The 17,514-nt window shown below is 45.5% G+C and overlaps 1 pseudogene across 1 annotated transcript; it reads right to left on the reverse strand.

Moving 5' to 3' along the window:
* Positions 1-30: 30 nt before the first annotated feature.
* LOC124035528 lies at positions 31-17,046 on the reverse strand (annotated as a pseudogene). The gene is made up of 23 exons (XR_006838751.1): positions 16,726-17,046; positions 15,359-15,588; positions 14,585-14,802; positions 14,365-14,452; positions 14,086-14,174; positions 13,819-14,005; positions 13,502-13,635; positions 13,298-13,398; positions 12,951-13,041; positions 11,126-11,279; positions 10,795-10,956; positions 10,316-10,426; positions 10,082-10,227; positions 9,749-9,944; positions 8,382-8,614; positions 6,751-6,911; position 6,584; positions 5,634-5,808; positions 5,250-5,413; positions 2,463-2,544; positions 1,952-2,070; positions 1,151-1,266; positions 31-455 (listed from the first exon to the last, which is right to left on the reverse strand). The product of XR_006838751.1 is annotated as an NAD(P) transhydrogenase, mitochondrial-like (transcript).
* Between the last annotated feature and the right edge of the window lie 468 nt (positions 17,047-17,514).

The following is a 17,514-nucleotide window of genomic DNA, read 5'->3' on the forward strand; positions in this document are numbered from 1 at the left end:
ACAATTGAATAGGGAACTCTAGCCAACAGATCACATTCAAAACAGATTTTTATTTACAAATCAGGGCAGGCAGTGCATGGGTTAATTTAAATGTAATCTAATCATCGTGTCCACACCTTTGGTTCAACATCACTGCCCAACATCCAATAATCATATGTACTGAGGACCTCTATAATCATCAAGCCACTAAGTGTAAAAATATTCAACGTTGTTTACTAATCTTAACCATACACCTGCATCTGGATTGAAGACAAATAAATAGTTCCGTAAAGCCGATAGGGAGTGTGTGTGTACTGTCCATCTCTGTTCTAGTAGTAGGCCTCTCTGATCTTGGCCTGTAGTGTGTCACAGGTCTTCTTGGCGTCTCCCAGCAGCATGGATGTGTTGGGCTTGTAGAAGATGGGATTGTCTACTGCAGCATAGCCCACACCCATGGTCCTCTTCATCACAATCACCTACAGTACAGGGAGGGGAACAGGGTTGAGACATGGCGGGGAACAGGGTTGAGACATGGCTAACGTCACCTTTTATATTCCTCTTCCCACTGGAGTTCCATCCCCACATCCCCCTCTGTTTCCAACTGTTTAAATCAGGGGTATGGAAGTACTGTTTGAGAAGGTCAGGGTCACACACATTACCTAGGTGGCAAATGTCCAGATGGACATTGTCATTTATCGGCGTAACAAACCCCCACCTCACAACCCAAACAGTTCACAGCCCTCTTGTTGGCGGAGAGAAAACTGCAGCTAATTTCCTGCAATTCTACACATTTTGTCATGTCTTATGTGTGTTCATATGAGACCAGGGGTCGAGGCATGACTAACCCTCATTTATCATTTTAGTTCAGGACCCACGGCCCGTCTGTTGCGTATGACTGGTCTAAATAAATAGTGTCAGAAATATGTTTAAAATAACTAGTCGGAGAGCTCATCACAATCCCCTACAGAGAAACAGAAGACAGCACACTTCACAATCTCATGTTATACTCTTATACTCTATACCTGTGAGAGTCCTTGTCAACCAAAGAGTAGGAGGACTCAGCCCTCAACACCAGAGAGCAGAACAAGACAATATTTTGCATCCTTCCTTCCTTTTGTAAACCAGCGAGGGCCGTGTACTAATACTCTTATACTACCTTCTTCATTCCTACCTGTTTGGACTTCCAGACCTCCAGGACTGGCATGCCAGCAATGATAGAGTTGGGGTCCTCCTGGGCTGCTGAGTTCACTGTGTCGTTAGCACCCACCACCAGCGTCAGGTCAGTCTCTGTGGGGGGACACATTAAGTAAAACCGGTACAGAGACCCTGGCGAAACTATGGATGGAACCTGCCAGGCTGCGTTACAAACACAACCAAGTGTGAGGGAAGCCTGCTGGTCGTATGATCAAATCAATGAATCCATCAATCTACACTGAACACAAATATAAAACGCAACAATCTCAAAGATTTGACTGAGTTACAGTTCATAGAAGGAAATCAGTCAATTTAAATCAATTAGGCCCTAATCTATGGACTTCACATGTATGGGCAGGGTCACAGGGCCTATGCCATAAATACTCCTCAGACAATCTGGCAGGTGAAGAAGCCGGATGTGGAGGTCCTGGGCTGGCGTGGCCTGCGGTTGTAAAGGCTGGTTGGATGTATTGCCAAATTCTCTAAAACGACGTTGGAGGCAGCTTATGGTAAAGATATAAACATTGAATTTTCTGGCAACAGCTCTGTCGGACATTCCTGCGGTCAGCATGCCAATTGTCAGGTGGACGGATTATCTTGGTTAAGGATAAAATGCTCACTAACAGGGATCTAAAGACATTTTAGAGGTAAAGCTTTGTGTGTATGGAACATTTCAGGGATCTTTCATTTCAGCTCATGAAAAATGGGACCAACAATTTCATTGTTGCGTTCTATTTTTGTTCAGTAAATTGATCAGTGTGAGTGTGTGTGTTCTGACCTTTGAAGTCCTCATTGATCTCATCCATCTCCAGAACCACGTCGTATGGAACACCTGCCTCAGCCAGGAGCACGTTTAGCTGGCCTGGCATACGACCTGCCACAGGGTGGATACCAAACCTAGAAACACACACACACACACACAAGCACACACATTAATGTTGTCTTTATGCAATTCCTCAGTCAGTCAGGGCTTCACAGCTTCGCTCCGAATTTGGAGAATAAAGATGTTTTCCACTCTAAAGCTTTTAGGCCCAGATGTGTTTCGTCTTCCTTGAACTTAAAAGGTGTTCCTGACCAGGAAACTCAAGACGGTCAGTGGGATTGAAAAGCTAAAAATGGAAAGAATGTTATTTTAGAAGTCAGACTAATACAGGAAGATATCGTTCTCTCACTGTGACAGGAGGACTGATGGTCCCCAACAAAAATAAACAGAGTGGAGAGAGAGGAAGAGAGGAAGAGAAAGAGATGATTGAGGAGAGAGAGAGAATTATATTATTGTGAAGACCTACCTGACAGACTTGCCCTGCTCTACCAGCATCTTCACCATGTCAGCAATGGGGTACTGGGCCTTAGCCGCACACAGACCCCAACCTACACACACACACACACACACACACACACACACACGTTATAAGCAGACCAACCTACACAATCACAGTGTCACTGTAGGTAAAGTTTAAATGTTACTGTTAAAAGGTATGACTCAGCGATGCACGAAGTAAACAGCAGTGGTGTAAAGTAAAAATACTCAAAAAGCACTACTTAAGTAGTTTGTGGGATCTGTACTTTACTATTGATATTTTTGCCAACTTTTACTTCACTACATTCCTAAAGCAAATATGTACTTTTTACTCCATACAGTTTCCCTGACATACAAAAGTACTTCTTACATTTTGACAGGAAAATGGTCCAATTCACACACTGATCAAAAGAACTTCCCTGGTCATCTCTACTGCCTCTGATCTGGTGGACTCATTAAACACAGATGCTTAGTTTGTAAACGATGTCTGAGTGTGGTAGTGTGCCCCTGGCTATCCGTCAATACAAATAAATGGTGCCGTCTGCTTTGCTTAATATAAGCAATTAGAAATGGTTTATACTTTTACTTGATAAGTTAATTTTAGAAATTCCATTTACTTTTGACACTTAAGTATATTTAAAACCAAATACTTTTAGACTCTTACTCAAGTAGTATTTTACTGGGTGACTCACTTTTACTTGAGTCATTTTCTATTAAGTTATCTTTTAATCAAGTATGACAATTGAGTACTTTTTCCACAACTGGTAAACAGAATATTGGGCCGATTTCCACAACAACTAAGAGTGTTGAAGCGCGAGGTTGAACCTCTGCTGTTTTGGTCCGGACCATGTTGCAAGCAAGCAGTGCACACACACACACACACATATATTCCCTGCATTGTCTTGCTTCATGCTCATCTTAATATCTGCGGTGCTGCTCGTGGTCACGTCATAACTATACATTTAATGTGTTTGATGGTTCAGGTTGATGTGACCCTCTCCAAGACATGGCAGAAAAATGTCATGTCTACCAGGTAACTAATGACCAGGTAACTAATGACCAGATAAATGATAGAGGTAACTTAATGACCAGATAAATGATAGAGGTAACTTAATGACCAGATAAATGATAGAGTAACTTAATGACCAGATAAATGATAGAGGTAACTAATGACCAGATAAATGATAGAGGTAACTTAATGACCAGATAAATGATAGAGGTAACTTAATGACCAGATAAATGATAGAGGTAACTAATGACCAGATAAATGATAGAGGTAAATTAATGCAGAAGTTATTCTTGGAAGACTAAAAACAGAAGTGAATAAGTTATGTTTGAAACTATTTGTTATCTTCTGTTCTCCTCTCCTGACCAAGGCTGCAGTACCTCTTTCCCCTCCTCTCCTTCCTTTATCTCTCCCACTTTTCCTCTCCTCTCTCCCAATACCCTTCCTTTATCTCTCCCACTTTTCCTCTCCTCTCTCCCAATACCCTTCCTTTATCTCTCCCACTTTTCCTCTCCTCTCTCCCAATACCCTTCCTTTATCTCTCCCCCTTTTCCCCTCCTCTCTCCCAATACCCTTCCTTTATCTCTCCCCCTTTTCCCCTCCTCTCTCCCAATACTCTTCCTTCATCTCTCCCCCTCCTCTCTCCCAATACCCTTCCTTCATCTCTCCCCCTCCTCTCTCCCAATACCCTTCCTTTATCTCTCCCCCTTTTCCTCTCCTCTCTCCCAATACTCTTCCTTTATCTCTCCCCCTTTTCCCCTCCTCTCTCCCAATACTCTTCCTTTATCTCTCCCCCTTTTCCCCTCCTCTCTCCCAATACCTTTCCTTTATCTATCCCCCTTTTCCCCTCCTCTCTCCCAATACTTTTCCTTTATCTATCCCCCTTTTCTCCCCCTCCTCTCTCCCAATACCCTTCCTTTATCTCTCCCCCTTTTCACCTCCTCTTGCCCAATTTCACCCTCTATTCTCACCCCCCTCCCTCTTCCATCTCTCCCTCTGCTCTCCCTTCTGTCTTAAATCATAGGATTTCTACAGTCTGGGGGTGGTGCGTGCGAGAAACCCTTTCCCCTGCCTGTAAGTGTTATGGGGTTGTGTGTTATGAGGCGGGGTGAAGAAGAGGGCATGCGCGTGCGAGAGGAACCCGCTCCCATGTGTCTGTCTAACGCCTGCTTGTGTAACTGTCCTGAGGTATCAGCATACTGGATAGAGGTGTGTTTGCAGTACTGGGTAAGTTGAGGGCCAGTGCTGTATGTTGATTACAACTAATCAACATATTTGGAACAAATACCCCTGACCTCTAACCCCTGGGCCACTGTGATCTTCTATATTACCAGTTACCTCTGAGGTCTGACTGCCTGCCTATCTGTCTGTCTGCCTGGCCCAGACAAGCTAGCTCCGCTTCACAGGGACATAGACAAACCGCACATTCCCTGTCCGTGTCAGGCTCCAGTACAGATGTTATGCCAGGGTTCATTACTAAATGACCTGGTAGCAGATTTCAGTCTGGGAGGAGAGCAGAACACACAGACAGATATATAGATACACAACTCTGCACACAACCCCCTACAGTGATGAACACTGGAACAGGTGTGTTCCATAAGACTACCTCTGAACCCTTCCCAGAACTTGCTTGTTGTGCGAACGCATGATTGCATCCATTTGTGCTGAGTGGTGGTGGTGAGTGGTGGTGAGTGAGTGAGTGGTGAGTGAGTGAGTGAGTGGTGGTGAGTGGTGGTGGTGGTGAGTGGTGAGTGGTGAGAGAGAGTGTACCTGGGGTGATTATGATGCTGTTGGCCTCTTTGATGAGTTCGATGGACTGGTCCACATTGACCTCTGTGTGGGTGCCTTTACAGTCTCCATGGGTTTCCCCCGCCGTGGAGCTGGTACCGAACCCTCCCAGGATCACGTTGGGCAGAGGACGGTTCATTGCCTGGAAAAGAGGGTGTAACCAGGATTAAATCCAACATTTATATTATATCTCTATGGGGAGCGTGACAAATCTTTTGATGAATTCCAAAACCAAAAAAAAATCTCAAAGTGCAAGAGCAAAACTAAGATGACAAGCTACCTGACTGGCAGGTGAGTGTCTGAGTGAGAGGCTGAGAGAGAGTATGTGTGTGGTGAATGCGACTGAGTGTTTAGCAGTACTCACCACACATGATGTAGGAGAGGATAGCACCAGAGCAGGCCAATCAGAGCTCCTACAATGGTCATGAGGTTGTTGTCAATAGGAATCCCTCGGCACACAGCGCCCAACCAGAGTAGGAATTGAGCACAGTGATGACCACTGGCATGTCAGCGCCCCCGATGGCCATCGTCGGGTTACACCCTACAGGAACACAATCACAGTCAGGACACGCTTCAGTCACTAGTAGGGTTTTCCAGAAATACCAGTTGGAGGATTCCTGGATTTCCTCTTAATTCCAGTTATCTTCCAACCTCGATTTCTCGAAAAAGCTGTGATTCTTTGGAAAGTTACTCAAATCTTGGAACTATACCAGCAAACTGGGGAACATTCCCAGAACATTAGCTAAGATTCCCATTATGTTCCAGGTAGTGTTTTATCTAACATTAGGATAACATCCCAAAAACATTTCAGAAAACATTTTAAATGTATTATCCTTGGAATGTATTCCTAACATTCACTGAAAGGTTGTGCACGACACCTGTAACAACCACCACAGAACATTCCCCAAACGTTCTCATTAGGGTTCCAGGTAAGGTAGTAATGCACCAGTAATGTTTTAGAGCACACTGCCTAACGAAATATAGGATCAATGTTCTGGGAATGTTCTGGCAACATCAGGCAAATTTTTTATACAAACATTGTGTAATCATGAGCCAACTGGCCAGGTTTTGTGTTATGAGAACATTTGCCGCAAGCTAGCGAATGTTCTGGGAACTTTTACAAAGCCAATTTTGGTTTGCTGGGTAGTCAATAGATAAACCCCTCACAGTGACTGTATGATACTGGGTTATTTCCTCTAGATCAGGGGTAGGCAACTAGATTAAGCAGTGGAACAATTTCTGTTGGAGCAGAAACAAACTACACAAAAAAATGTTACCACTCAAGCCAGTTCTGGCCAGCGGGCCTGTTGCCTAACCCTGCTGTAGATTGTGGTTGTCGTTGTAGCCTTTATCAAGGTCAGTCCCACCAACATTGTTGAGTGTCAAAGTTTTCTTATTCTGATTAGAGCTGAATAACACTATTGGTCATTGGTGGGCTTCACCATGTCTGTATAAAACATGACATCTTTAGCCATGTTCTCACCATGACGGTGGAGAGGCCAGACACTCCAACCAGACAGCCCATGCCAGTAGCGTAGTCAGCACTGAGCATGAAGGGAATCATACCACCGACAGACGCAGTCATCAGACCGGCGTTCATCATGTGACGCCCCGGCAACATCAGCGGGGCGGAGTTCAGAACACCTGAAAGGAGGGAATACAGAACAATGTTCACAAAACTGCACCCAGAACTCAAAACTCTGAACTCACAATTTATCATTCTGAACTGGAAATTGTGAACAGAGAGGAGGGGAACGGGGGAACGGGGGAATGGAGGAACACGGGGGAATGGGGGAATCCTGGAAGGAGAGATGGTGGAGGGTTGTATTGATATATCACATTGATTAGAGTGAGGGGTGGAGGTCATGTGGAGCGTTGTAATATATTGATAACAGACCACAGATCTGGCAGGGACTCCTGCCTTCGGTCGGTCTCTCATTACCAGCGATCACAGAGGGAATAGAGAACTGACGGTTTCTAAACACAATAGAGACAACCGTTTCTCACGTGGGCTATAAAAATAACTCCCCTCCGTAGAAAAGCAACCCCCCCCCCCCACACACACACACTTAAAGAGAAGATTCACCCATTTTGAATGTTACATTACTTTTGTGTATCTCTGAGTGATTTTCTATCGATTTCCTGGGTCATTTAATGTTTATCGGAGTTACTGGTGTTCAAGCAGGCAGAAATCCATCCGGTTTGACGTAGCACTGTGATAAAGTCTCTCTCACTACCCTGGAAGTTAATAGGAAGAGGACTTTTAGACATTTTAGACATACATGTCATACATGTCAGATTTCAATACTGGCTGATGTCATAACACGGCAGGATGTCTTCTCTCAAATGACTCAATGATCAGATTTTTGCGATATTCCTACCTTCGAGAAATTAAGAATTTAACAGAGCGTTTAGCACATTTCTTCTATTTGTCTGCCTCTTCAGTCCAGGGTGCATTGCATGGTGCCGTTGCGAATGTCAAACTCCACTCTGAGGCACATCGATCTGCAGGTTGAACAGGTGAGATTGTAGACTCCTTAAATTGATAGTGCAGTTTGTTTTGGCAATTTTACAGCCAACTAGCTACTTCATATACTGATCTTGTCTTTGTTATTATTGTGTGTAGTTAAGTTTGCTAGCTAGCCAGCCAGCCCATAGAGAGCATTGCATTGTGGATTTGGTAGTCGACTTGAGCTGCAACATATTTCCACGTAGATTTTTACGTTTCTACCAACCTTATTATAAACACCAAAATGAAACATTTGATCATGAAAAATATTGCTCTCACATATGTGTTACTTAACACTATACATTGTAGTGGTTTTGGGTGGATTTTTCCTTTAACAGCTGTTACCTTACCAACATAGAACTCCTACAAGCCTCCCGGCACTTCCACTCTGTCAGGCACGCAATAATCAGCCACACACACACACACACACACACACACACACACACACACACACACACACACCATCCTGGCCTGGATTTCCCATGGGATCTTGGGCTTTGGCTAGATCAAAGGAGGCAATCAGTACCACAGGACAGAGAGCTCAGAGAGAGAGTGTGTGTGTCTGCGTCCCTGCATCCACGTGGGTTAATGGCGGTCTACAGTACCTTGCAGCTTGCCATAGGCCACCAGTGACCCGCTGAAGGTGACCCCTCCGATGTATGTGCCGAGGTAGGCCACAGTCTTCACCATGTTGGCTGCAGGGTGTACGTCCAAGTGAGGGTACTCGATCATGTACTCTGCCACACAGGTCAGCACTGCAGCCAGACCCACCAGGCTGTGGAAGGCAGCTACCAGCTGGGGAGATCGGTGATCTCAATACGCTTGGCAATGGTCAGACCTGGGGAAGCAGAGTAGCAGAGGGTCAGAAACACGGAGTAGGGCACAGGGGGAAAACAGACACCTTCACATTAGAGACCTTCAGTTCTATACAGGTACCGATGGCTGTAGGTCCTAGCAGTTGATTTGGAATTCAGCAACAACAACAAAACAGCCCTGAATCTCTGAAGGACAAATGTATAAGACATTTTCTATGGAAGTATTTTCTCCTGGTCTCAGTGCTTCACATAGAGTTGGACTAACTCCTAGTGCTACAACATACTGTATTTGCTGGGAAGGCAACCATCTGGACTGAATTACTTTTGTATTCATATTGGGCATTAACATCAGAAGTAACAGAATAGTCTAGAGGCACGCTCTGAACAGTGTTGTCAAAAACCCTAATAAAATAACAACTAGTTCTCTAAAAGGATAATATTACTAATATCAGACTGCATAAACACACATGCCCTGTGTGTGTGTGTGTGTGTGTGTGTGTGTGTGTGTGTGTGTGTGTGTGTGTGTGTGTGTGTGTGTGTGAGAGAGACAGCTGCCAGGGCCTAAGAGAATAATAACATCATATCAGTATAACACACCACTACTAAAGTACACACACACACCTAAAGTACTCTGACACCATGAAGATATCAGAACATGTATATCTGTCAATCCAGATCGCATGATGGATCGTCCATCATAGTTTCAATAATTCACACTCATTTTCCAAAGACTTCAGAAATAATATGCAAAGTCAATAACATGTAAAAACCTTAATCATGGTTTTATACACTTAAACAAATGTGGAATGGTGTATGAGATCAGATATCTATCTGCCTGTGTTGTCCAGACCAAAATCCTCATCACCAATGGCAAAAGGAAAAGCTCAGAGGTAGAAACATGGCATCTTGCTGGAAAAGTTGACTTGGGCCCGTTTCCCAGACACGGATTAAGCCTGGTCTTTGAGGAAGGGCCTACTTACCCAGGGTCTTCTGGTGACCATGGGCTTTTTACGTTTCCATTTCAATCATAAAACCTTTTAGATGTTTAAACACACTTTAAAGACATGTTGATTAGATTTGAGATGGTGTGTATCTGTATATGGCTGTGTGATGGTGTGTATCTGTATATGGCTGTGTGGTGTGGCAGGTCCACCTACCCAGGGTTCCTCCGGTGGCCATGGCGGCACTCATCTGTGCCAGCAGCTCAGGAGAGGGCTTCAGGGAGCCCAGGGTGGCAGCGATGCCCCCTGCTACCCCCATCATGCCCAGGGCATTACCCAGACGACTAGTGCCCTGTGAAGACAGCCCTGCCAATGCTCCCACACAGCACATACCAGACCCCAGGTACATCATCTGGAACACACAGTGATACACAACATAAAACACCTACACAACATAAAACACCTACACAACACAATTGGCTTCCTAACCCCAGGTAGTTACATCATTTGTAGAACAGCACTTCAACAACAACAGCACATCAGTGTCACCTGCTCGATGTGGTAGCCAGCAGCCACAGAGGCCCCGTAACCTCCTATGAAGACTCCTATTGGTAGACCGTACAGGTAGTTGTACTCTGGAGGGTCTGTAGGACGTTTAAACATGTCCAGCATCCTCTGGGTGATCATGAACCCACCTGGGAGGACAGAGACCGGTAGAGACAGTGAGTGCTTGCTTGTGTGTGTGAGTGTGCGCATGTGTGCATGTGTGTGTGTGTGCCAGACCTGCGATGTTGATGGAGGAGACGAAGGCTGCAGCCAGAGCCAGGCCCTCGGGGAAGGAGGAGGGGTGGAGACCTCCCCCCATCAGGACCAGACCACCCACAGCAGTCAGACCTGCCACGGGGAGAGAAGACAATATGTTCACACACCTTGTTCAACGTCCAGGTGCTTGAAGGAGTAAAGAAATGGAATGATGTAACAGTTTCTGCAGGGGTTTCTTAGAGGGAGAAAATAAGCAGAGGGCTTTGTTACACTACAGACACACCCAGTATGGAGAACAGGGTGACCATTACCTGCTGACACACCAGGGTCCTATTCACTAGACACCAAACAGCTGAAAACTGACCCACACGAGGAGGGACGGACAAAGTCTGTCTAATAAGTGCTCGTTTTTCATTGCAAAGCGTTTTAATACATTTTACTAAGGTGTGCACAAATAAATAGGACCCAGCAGTGACACTATTTGAGCCCTGACCTCTGACCTGAGATGGCATTGGTGACGGACATGAGGGGTGAGTGGAGGGCGGGGGTGACGCCCCACACCGTGTGGTACCCCACGATGCCGGCCAGGCCGAAAGTAGTGACCATCTGGGTAAAGGCTGAGTTGGGCGCCGCCAAGCCCAGCGCCAGACATGTAGAGAGACCTGGAGACAGGAGAGGACAGCAGAGAGGGAGGGAGTTAGAGTGTGTGTGTGTGTGTGTGTGTGTGTGTGTGTGTGTGTGTGTGTGTGTGTGTGTGTGTGTGTGTGTGTGTGTGTGTGTGTGTGTGTGTGTGTGTGTGTGGTGTGTGTGTGTACGGTGTGAGTGTCTGACCTGCGGTGTAGACACCAGCGTTGGTCAAGGTCTTCTGGAAAGGTGAGACCACGGCTGCCTTCTCTGCCGCTAGCTCTGCTACACTTCTCTGTTTGACTGGAGCGGCCGGGGGTTGTGTCTTAGGTTGGGGGGATGGGAACAGGCTCTTGCCTTCCTGGAGATGTGACAAACACAATGTGAGAAACACACAATGTGATAAAAACACAAGATGAAAAATACACGTTTTTAGAAATCCACATGACAAATATACACATTGAGAAACACGTGAGCAATTGAGGAATATTCCAAATGGAAGGTTATTGTTAGAAATGGAGGGATCCTGTCATGATTTCATTGAAACCTTGCTTTTTAAAAAGTGAGTTTCTACGGCACCAAGGTTGAAAATAAGAGACTGACCAATCACGTGCAAGTTGAGGTTCTTAACTAGAAGACAGGATTCTTCATGTCACCTAAGGGACCTGAGTAACAACCACGGGGATATAACGATGGAACATAGCTAGCGAGAAAAATCACATTTAAATAGCATGAATAATTCTTTGTTTAATACGTGGTAAGGTGACACACCTCGTGCTTTCTCTGCTTCTCTAGTCTGCCGTAAATACTGTCAAAATGTCCAAACTTTCAAATCAAGACATTCCTGGAAAAGTGCATTTAAAAAAATATTTCATAACTAGCATTCCTGTTTCTCACGTAAACTGTGCTATGTGCAGCCAGCTGGATTCCAGCTGAGAGAATATAGCAGGGTGGCTTATGGGTCATGGTGACGCTTCACTCAGAAATAACAGCATGCATCTCAAATGGCACCCTACTTCCTATATAGGGAGCAACTTTTGACCAGGGCCCATGGGATGCCATTTGGGAGGCAGAGAAAGTCTGAGCATGAAGGGACGTGGACTCTTCAACTCATTCAACAGAGAATATCTGCCAAACTTTGATTTTGGAGTGAAATATCACATTTAAAACTCCCTGCTTTCTTCAGTCTCAGTGTGACTGATTCACCTACTTTGTAGCTCTTTACTTATCGTGTCAATTAAAACAAAACCAAATCCAACCTTCTTTCACAGGAGAAGACAGTATTTGCACCCACAATTTGACGGGGAAAAAATACTACCAACCTCAAGAGACATCTGAAAGAGAGTCCTCACAATATATACATTCAGGTAATAACAGATTGTTAATGCTAGTTAAGTAGTAACTAACTATGACAGAACTTTGATTACAATACACTACAGTATGTCAAAGGCTGTGATGTATCATCTGCTGCAGAGTAATGTGTTCTGACAATCTGGCTGTTGGGAAAAGAATCTACAATAAAATTTTATGCAGAAAAATATGTTGGTAGGACAAGGCTGTGTGTGTTTGTGCACATGGAAGTCAGTGATTTATGTTTACTAAAGGTTAATGAGATAATGGAAATGGGACGACTAAAATGGGACTACATCAAAAGGGCATTTAGTTGACTAAAATGGGACTACATCAAAAGGGCATTTAGTTGACTAAAATGGGACATTTAGTTACATCAAAAGGGCATTTAGTTGACTAAAATGGGACAACATCAAAAGGGCATTTAGTTGACTAAAATGGGACTACATCAAAAGGGCATTTAGTTGACTAAAATGGGACTACATCAAAAGGGCATTTAGTTGACTAAAATGGCCCATTGTTTTATTCATTTTGACAATAACTAGACTAAATCATTATTCAAATGACAAAAATGTGACTTAATGATATTTGTGTCAAAATGAACTAGACAAAACAATAAATAAAAGGGTCCCAAAATGGACATATTCTACATAAAGTATCAACAGAGACACATACTACACACCTGCATGACCATGGTTCCTCTGATGACGTGGTCCAGTGTCCCGTGATCAAACTCTTCTTTGGGCTCAAAGTGGAAGTAGTCTTTGTCTGGGCTGATGGTGATAAGCACAATTAAAAACATTAATATATCACATTTATATACTGAACCACCTTTATCAAACTCCAATCCTTTTAGACTTGGCCAGGAACAACTCAGGGTCTGTGGGGCTATAACATAGGCCAGGTGTTTTTCCTGGTCAGGTAACGTGATCGGTCCTAGGGAAAACTACTGTCCCTGTCCATGTCTAGTAGTATTATAAAGTGTCCATCTATCCATCCAAAAACCTGTCCACCCACCCGTCTCTTTACCTGATGGCCTTGAGCAGTTTGAGCACGTTGTTGGAGTACAGGGTGCTGGCCTGGGTGGGCATGCGGCTGGGCAGGTCCGTGAAGCCGATGTGTGTCACACCCTGAGGAGAAACACACACAGTTCTCAGTTACACACACACAAGCTCCAACTATACACACTCTAGGGACAGTATTATTCTTCCAGAACTGAGGTGGTCTCCCCACCTTGTGTACGTGCAGCTCTCCAGGCTTGGTGGTCTCAATGTTTCCTCCAGCCTCAGCAGCCAGGTCCACCACCACAGAGCCATCCTTCATAGACTCCACCATCTCTGTCTTGATCAGGATGGGAGCTCGCTTCCCTACAGACAGAGGGCATGGTCACAGATCATTATAGAAAGGGAAATTATTAGGATAGAAAGAGTGGAATGATATTCATGGTGAGAGAAAGGAGGGAGAGACGAGGAGAGAAACAAAGAGAGGAGAACAAGCAGACAGAGTATGAATGAATGAATGAATGAGATACCGAATGAATGAATGTTCACCTGGGATGAGAGCAGTACTGATGAGGATGTCACGTCTTTACACTGCTTGGCAAACAACTCCATCTCAGCTGCAATGAACTCTGGGGACATCTCCTTGGCGTAACCTCCAACACCATCCCCGGACTCCTTAATGTGCACCTCCAAAGGCTCCGCCCCGAACGACTTAAACTGTTCCAGAGCTGCTGGTCTGAGGGTGGATACAGAACATCATCAATACTGTACCTGGTATCGAAGACTAACTACAACTCATCTGGTACTGCAACTCACCGGGTATCAAAGCCTCTGACGATCGCTCCCATAGACTTGGCGGCTCCAGCTGCAGCCAAACCAGCCACTCCACCTCCGATGACCAGGACCTGGAAGGGTTAACAAGATGGCGGTCAGAGATACAGCGACGTTACATTGATCCCACAGACTCTGCAGTCCTGGTGACAGGTTAGTCAAAACACTATAATATAGTTCATGCTCTGAGACGTCACAGTTGTTCAGTTTTGACAGGTACATTCACATTGATCTAGTTGATATAACTGTTATAGAAGGACTTACCTTGGCTGGGGGGACTTTCCCTGCTGCTGTGATCTGGCCGGTGAAGAATCTGCCAAAGTGGTTAGCAGCCAGAACAACAGCCTTGTACCTGCAGGACACACACAGTTCTATGAACACATTGAACCAGTTTCAGAGCTGGAGGCCAAGACATATGCGTTACTGTGTGTGTACGTATGCGTGTGTGTCTGCATGTCTGGGTCTTTGTGCAGGTCTCCCTTACCCTGCAATGTTAGCCATGGAGCTGAGTGCGTCGTAGCCCTGTGCGATGGTGACTCGCGGGACCTGATCCATGGCCAGCACGGTGGTCTGACTCTGGGCCAGCTTCTCCATGAGATCAGGATTCTGGGCTGGGTAGATGAAGCTCACCAGGGTGGATTTAGGCTTCAGCAGCTCTGACTCATGTTTGCCAGTAGCCTCGTTCAACACTGGAGCTCTCACCTGGAGAGAAATTTCAAGAGAGATGATGGGTCAGAGGTTACCAGGGGCCAACAATGTCTAAGAGATTGAAATGTTTATTTTGTTTCCTCTACTAGCTCAAACAACCAGCAACAATGATTTACTCAGACTTTACCAGTGTTATCCCATACCTAATACTTTGGAAGGGCAAAACTCATTCCTCACTCAATTTGTTATGTAAAACTCCCATTCACATACTATAAGTGTGAAGTATGGTTTACAATAAAGTTACATTTCAACATGTGTATATGTGAAGTTAGGATCTGGCCCTCAATAGTTCAGTACACATTTTGTTTCCTAACAGCACGTGCGAGGGATCTGCCTGAGCTAGGAGCTGTGTGGGATAACTAATCTTGATCTCATTATGAGTAGTTCATGGAATGCAAGATGATCTGTAGATCCATGATTCTGCACAGAGCCTTGATTAGGCCGATCCTCTCAGATGTAACTCTGCAGCCCTGGGTTCAAGTTAACTCCCTGCCCAGTATTGACCACACTGAGTTTGAGTTTAGTTTGAGTTCCATAGCCCAGTACTGACCTTGAGGACCAGGTCAGATCCGAAGGCCCCGTTAGTGTCTGTGATGGAGGCCCCAGCGTTTATGTACATTTGGTCAGAGAACTTAGCGTGGTCTCCTGCTCCAGACTCCACCTGGACGTTGAAGCCCTGTTTGACGAGCAGCTCCACCCCCGCAGGGGACACAGCCACACGACGCTCATTCTTAAAGATCTCCTTAGGAACTCCTACCACCAGGTCCTTATACAGCCGTCCTGCATCAACACACACAACCTCCTTTTAACAAACACTTGACGACAACCACATAAGATACAACACACCTCGGGGAAAAACAATGGGCGTGATTTACACACACTGAATCAGTGCGCACACACAAACACACCTGTTCAGATACATGAGTGGAAGACATGAGTATAGCATTACAATTAACAGCATGAAGAGTAACCCAATTATGAGTTCAGAAAACAATGCTGTTTGCCGTTATCAAGACAAGGTGAGAATCTGGGAGAGACTGACAGGTTCAGGGTAAAAGAGGCTGCAGATGAGCGTGTGGAAGAGGCAGGGAAGGGAGTAAGGAAGAATGGAAGTGAGGCAGGGACTAAGGCAAGCTGTAGTGTACTAGGCCGTAGTGACTACTACCGTAGTGTGTGTAAGTTAGACTAAAAGACAGTGTAGTTCTGCAGCAGAAAGTGAGTTGGGCCAGCGAGGCCGGTGGAGAGTCGGGTTTCACATATCAGTCCTTACACGGTGTGGTGACCTCCCGGCACAGAAACATTATTAGCAGCTGGTTGGCTGCGAGCCAGTACCCACACCACGACGAGGCCTGCTGTCTGTCACACACAGACCTAAACCCTGCTCTGCTAAATTTCCCAGTAACACACAAAACTTCCACAAACACACAACATACACTCCAGCACAGCTACCTCAGTCAGTGACAACACAGGGTAGTGTTTATAAAAAGTCGATCTGCCACGGAACAGCAGAATACACATTTCACCTTTAACTGACCTCTCTTACATGTTCTCTTTGCAGGTTAGCAACAGAGAGTGGAGTTAGCCACGGTCATGTTAGCACCCCATAGAAATGTTAGCTAAGTTGATTCACGGTCCTATTGTTTCCTATTTCAACAAATTCCCTATCAACCCCTATTCCAAACACAACCGCCACTGCTCTGTGGGAGTTTTCCACTCCTCCAGCCAGGGAGAAAATGTCCTTAACTGAACTGCTGTTTAGTTTCCCAATGCCTTTAGTAGGATAGAGAGGAGAAGCTATAAAACAACAAGCAGCCAGGCCTAGACTGCCTACTGTGGCACAAATACAGATAAGACAGTTATCAGAAGACAGTGTTAAGGAGTTTGTGTGTTTGTTAAGGAGTTGTAGTTATGTCCTACCTTTAGCAGGCTCACAGTTCCAGAGCTGTGGGAAGGTCCTGAAGGCCCGTCGGCCAGGTGTGTGGTGGCGAACACCTTGCTGGAGCAAGGTGACAGTGGATCCGCAGCAGGAGACACAGCGCAGCAGAGAGGACATGACTAGTGCTGCTGAGGGACAGGCCTGTAGCTGTACCTCTGGTCAACAACACCTAGAGACACAAACAGTTGTGTGTGTGTTGCAGGTGAGGACGTCTTCTAACACTACGTCTGCTTGCTGCTTCCTCAGCCAGACTTGCTTATCTTAACTGCCCCCGGAAAGTCCTGAACAACACACACACACTTTCTCTTCAGCTGCTGGGCTAGCGACGGCAGTGTGACATTTCAGCTGTGCAGGACAGGACACGGGGCTGTATACACACTACACAAAGCTACGCGAGATCTGGAAATATGACAGTGTGGTTGTGACAAGAACACTCCTGACTGCTGGGTGAGAGCATAGGACAGGGAGGGGTTGGGTAGGAGTAGGGACAGGGACAGAAAGAGTGGGGCTGGGGTAGAAGGTGGAGACAGGCAGTAGATCTACATGCAGAAACTGGGGCAGAGAGAAAGAGGGATTATATCCACATGCCATGTTGTGGGTTAGCAGAGCACAAGGCAGCAGCAACTCAAACGACACACACAGCCTCTCTCTAATTCATTCATACACTCTCCCCTCCCTCCCTCCCTCACTCTCTGCTGCTGTTGGACCATTGGAGCACAACTCAGACAGGGTGGAAAACTGGGACACAAGTCTCTATTACAACAACCTGT

The sequence above is a fragment of the Oncorhynchus gorbuscha genome, linkage group LG05, assembly GCF_021184085.1.
Source record: "Oncorhynchus gorbuscha isolate QuinsamMale2020 ecotype Even-year linkage group LG05, OgorEven_v1.0, whole genome shotgun sequence".
NCBI lineage: Eukaryota > Metazoa > Chordata > Actinopteri > Salmoniformes > Salmonidae > Oncorhynchus > Oncorhynchus gorbuscha.